Genomic DNA, 5,000 nt, shown 5'->3' with positions numbered 1-5,000 from the left:
GTGGCCTTGCTTGGGGATAGATTTTCATTCTCATACACTGGATTTGATTTCATCTTTAACCTTTTCAGTTGAATTTCCTTGACCTCTGCATATTGCTCTGATTTGGTGAATTTGTTACATATCACTTTACATCATTTCTTTCTATATCTTCTTTTGTGATAGGGAAGAGGGACGCCCATTTGGCAATCTGTCAGTGCCAGGCTCCGCCGCATTTGCGAGGGTATTTTCTAACCGGACTGATAAACCTTAAAACAAGTATGCCGTTGAGTTGCTAAGGTAAGTTGGATTCTCTTCACACCCTTTGCATGTGACCCGAGTCCCTGTGTTCTTTTTTGACATGCGGGCTCATACAGAACTAAACCCTAGCCCCCCCAAAAGCCTAACCTGAACAAAAGCCTCCATAGCCACAACTGGACCCCACTAAATGACACCTCCAGCTCTGTCTTCCGACTCGTCGACTGGGGGAACAGATAACGGTCGCTCTGGACGATGCAAAATTTGCTTCCTGTTTCCTCAGTTAAGACCTCAGTGTCTCTCCAAAATTTTCTTCCAGGTAAATATGAGCCCTTCGTTCTCAAATCCCAAGGTGCCACTAACACATTCAGGTTCCAAGAAAGTGATGCTGTTATTTGGAGTAGTTGTGATACAACCAAATCAAAAGGAAGATTTGAAATAGCTTTTCTGAAAGCCCCAGCCCAAGTCATAAATTATTCTACACCATGATTCTTTCTGATAGTAAAACCATACCTCTTTGCCTGACATTGCTGAAATGTGGAAAAGTGAAAGTTAAAAATAAAATGAAACATTTAAATCTTGAGGGTTGAGAACCTCTGAGAGCCCCCAAGGCCAGTCTATAAAGGCTACTATCAATTAGGCTCCACTCGTACCTTCTGATGTCGGTTTATTAGCAGTTGTGGGGGTGAGGGCTTCTGGTCTTAATGTGAAACTTCAAAGAAATATACAATCAAATTCTTCACAGAAGTGGAGTGATGAGGGTTATAGCATGATCAACTTGACAAGTACAACTCAAACAAGTGAGTGTTTAGAAGAAACATGTAACCTGCATCTGAAAAGTCTGAGAGCTTAATTTTTCATTCCCCCTAGAAAATCCTCTGTTTCACACTACAGTGAGTGCTTTCAATCAGTCTCTCAATGGGCACATTCCTCATTAGGAAAAGGAAAAACCAACCACCATTCCCGCAGTAACTAATTCCAGTAACTTTTGTGAGTTGGCCTGTGAATGTTCCTCCAGTTATTCATTTGGAATCCTTGCACTAGCAATTCCGTAACATTTTCAACAACTCACTGGTAATGGCTACCCCGCCAATTTAGCGGCACCCTGATTTCAGGCCGGGCTTTAATAAGGTAGGAGGGCAGATCCCTGCTCAGTCTATCAGACAGCAATTTCAGCTCCAGAGCTGCTTGGATTGGAAAACAAAACTGTGGTTCCCTGTAAGGTTTAGAATTTATCTGCCAGACAAGAGATACTCTGTGAAGTGTATTTTCCCTCATGGGAGGGAAAACACAGATGGGGGAGTTAGAAGTCTTATAATATTTAGATGCTACGTTCGTGGTAGGAATTCTGTCTTGAGGCTGCTCAAAGGTTTTGGACACCACATTTAATGACAACGTGAGGCTCGGGAAGATGAGATCAGTTGGGCCGGATTGACGGAGAAGCTGTGAAATGTGTGCTGTGGAAATCTGAGAAAACAGTGAGCAGGTTGCATTGCTGGATGACCAGCAGGCTTCGTAGAATGGTGATCACCACCTTGTGAAAGTTCCCAGCACGTTTTATACCTGCTGTCTTATTTATTGTCACATTCCTGCTGGGTGGGAAAGAAATATCCAGCCCCATCTGCAGAGAGGACTACTGAGGAAATGAGGTAAAGTGACTTGCTTAGGACAACGGGTCAGTCAGGGGGCTTGAGGGAAGGAAGACTGAATTGGAAGTTAAGGTTGCTCAGTTTCCAGTCAGTCACATGTGTCTCCTGTGGCGAAGTAAAGCTCAGATTTACTCGTGCACCTTCGATTGGACAAATGAAGCCAACTTTTATGCTGTGAGCTTCTTAATGATGAGTGCAGCCTAGGCATTTAACCTTGGCATATATTAGACCTCTTATCAGAGAAAAAAACAATTAGCTGAAGCTCTTTGGGATTGTTGAAGGTGGAGGAGTTTGTTCCTAGGTGAGCAAATGTACCTCTATAACTTGGAATAGTTTTTAGGTCAAATGAACTGGGACTAGGTCCGTACCTTTGAAAACAAAGAGTGAATTTCAGCACATGGAGAGCAAAAAAGGGGACACAAGCTAGGAAAGGGAAATAAAGGCCATCGCGCCTTTTTTCAGCCCTGTCACAAATGTTTCTGTCCAAACAAATAGGCTTCTCACAGTACTGTGGTTAGACTCTTCCCCCACGGGCAGTAGAAACAAAAGAGTTAATTTCACTGCACTGACATCTCTATGGAGCGAAATGAAATGTGATTAGTTGTTTGAAAATGTGTAACTTCTCAATAGGTTAATTCAATCCCGGAACCATTCGTGGAGGTCTGAAGCAAAATTGACAAACTCCTTGTTTGAATAATCCAGACAGACAGTCAAAACCTGATTTAGTAACAAGTTGCACAGGTAGTAGTAGTAATCGTTTTTATTACAACATGGATTTTCAGCAGAACCTGCGGAAAGATAAAGCTTTTTTCACTTATAAAGTTGTCACCTGTGGGAATGACTTGGGTGTACTAGGGATCCCGGAATGGTGAACAATCGATCAATCAGTCAATCGTATTTATTGAGTGTTTACTGTGTGCAGAACAATGCACTAAACGCTTAGGAGAGTACATTATAAAAATAAACAGAAACATTCCCTGCCCATAGTGAGCTTACAGTCTAGAGGGGGAGACAGACATTAATAGAAGTAAATAAATCACAGATATGTGCATAGGTTCTGTGGTTCAGGAGGGGCTAAATTCTTCAAAAATGAGAGTTTGGAAACTGTCTGGACGGTGAGTCCCCTCCTCATTTTCCAGCCTGAGGACAGTATGGTCTTGTTTCATAGACTTCATTCCAGCACAGTGGCTCACTGAAACCCCGATAAAGAAACCGGAGGTAACTATCACTGGGTTTTGGAACAGAATTTGCCTTTGGCTGTGATATCCAGTCCAAGCTTCTTGCGGGCAGAATACGTGTCTACCCACTCTAGTGTATCGTACTTTCCCAAGTGCTTAGAAATAATAAATAATAATAATGTTGGTATTTTTAAGTGCTTACTATGTACCAAGCACTGTTCTAAGCGCTGGGGTAGATACAAGGTAATCAGGTTGTACCACGTGGGGCTCACATTCTTCATCCCCATTTTACAGATGAGGTAACCGAGGCACAGAGAAGTTAAGTGACTTGCCCAAGATCACTGAGCAGACAAGTGGCAGAGTTGGGATTAGAACCCATGACCTCTGACTCCCAAGCCCGGCATCTTAATCAATAAGAAACTTTCAGGTCCCTATGAAGTCTGACTTTGAAAGTGACCTAGGTGTAGCACGGTTTTGTGCACAGAGATCTAGTCAGATCATTGATATGCTGTTGCAGGGCTCAGTAGCTATATTCTTAATGTTCAGTAACCCATTCTGTGTTTCTCCAAAACCTGCAGAAGTCACGGTAGTGGTGGGTATAAATGTGAGGCTGTTGGGGATGGAGGTGGCACTCTGAATCAGATGGCTCTACAAAACAATGGATTACAGTCTGCCTAAATCCCAAACCAGATGGAGTCAATCAATAGCAGCCATAGAAGTGTTACTTTCCTCCATTCATTATAGGATGATAGTAATTCAGATCTCAGTTATAATCACTGCTTTATTAATGCTAATGAAGTTGTGCAGAATTCAGAAAGAGCCACTGAATAACTATGCTCTATTATTACAAAGTAAGCTCCTTGAAGTCAGGGATCGTGTCTACTTACTCTGCACACAGGAAGTTCTCAATCAATACCATTGATTCATTGATTGGTTTTTGATCATCTGCTATAAAACTTGGTCTATTTTTCTATTTGCTATATTCATTACCTAATGATGATAGCAGTTTTAGCTCTGCAAGCATGTATTTAATTTAATTGTGTCCGGTGGTGGGATATAAACTGTCACCTAAGTAGATAGGAGGCCTAATTTATTTATTTATATTAATGTCTATCTCCCCCTCTAGACTGTAAGCTCGTTGTGGGCAGTGAATGTGTCTGTTGATTGTTATTTTGTACTCTCCCAAGCACTTAGTACAGTGCTCTGCACACAGTAAGCACTCAGTAAATATGATTGAATGAATGACTGAATGTGTACCATCCACTTGTACTGGATAATTTAGATAATTATCTGCTGAGAGATGTGGCTGGTTGGCCCAGTCTACTACTACTACTAATAATGTTAATGACAATATCTGTGGGATTAGTTAAATCCTTACTGTGTACTATGCATTGCACTAAGGGCAGAGGTAAATGCAAAATAATCAGATCAGACCCATTCTCTGTTCCAAATGAGGCTCGCTGTCTAAGTAGGAGGGAGAACAAGTATTGAATCCACATTTTACAGACGAGGAGGCTGAACCAAGAGAAATTAAGTGACTTTCCCAAGGTCCCACTGTAGGTAAGAGGAAGGGCCTGGATTAGAACTCAGGTCCTCTGATTCCCAGGGCCACGCTCTTTATCTCTTTGAATCTATTGTGTTCTAAACCCTTTTGTAGCGATACTCACTGTCCTCAGAACTCCCTTCTCTCTTCAGCTAAATGGATGTAGTATTTTATACTCATGAACTAATTGAGTGCTACCTAGCCATGCCCCAGGAGATCAAGGTGTGACTATTCCTGTTTTCAGACACAACCTAGCTCCCCCAGTGACCCAGGAGGTGAAAGAGTGGTAGAAAATAGCACCAAAGAGTTCACAACCCTTATACGATTAAATAAAGATGACTGAATGAATGAATGAATACTCAGGCAAGGTTTCCACTCCTCCCAAATATTCCCAAG

The 5,000-nt window shown here is 41.9% G+C and overlaps 1 protein-coding gene across 5 annotated transcripts in view; it reads left to right on the top strand.

Moving 5' to 3' along the window:
- The window catches only part of LOC119934279 (zinc finger protein 536-like), a 358,396-nt gene that overhangs the window by 160,810 nt on the left and 192,586 nt on the right, over positions 1–5,000 (top strand). For all 5 annotated transcript variants that reach the window (XM_038753724.1, XM_038753721.1, XM_038753722.1 and 2 more), the window contains exon 4: positions 163–276. The gene's annotated coding sequence lies outside the window, so the exon portion shown is untranslated. The remainder of the gene's footprint in view (positions 1–162; positions 277–5,000) is intronic.

This window comes from Tachyglossus aculeatus, chromosome 11, assembly GCF_015852505.1.
Source record: "Tachyglossus aculeatus isolate mTacAcu1 chromosome 11, mTacAcu1.pri, whole genome shotgun sequence".
Taxonomy (NCBI): Eukaryota; Metazoa; Chordata; class Mammalia; order Monotremata; family Tachyglossidae; genus Tachyglossus; species Tachyglossus aculeatus.
This window is presented reverse-complemented; position numbering and strand designations above follow the sequence as displayed.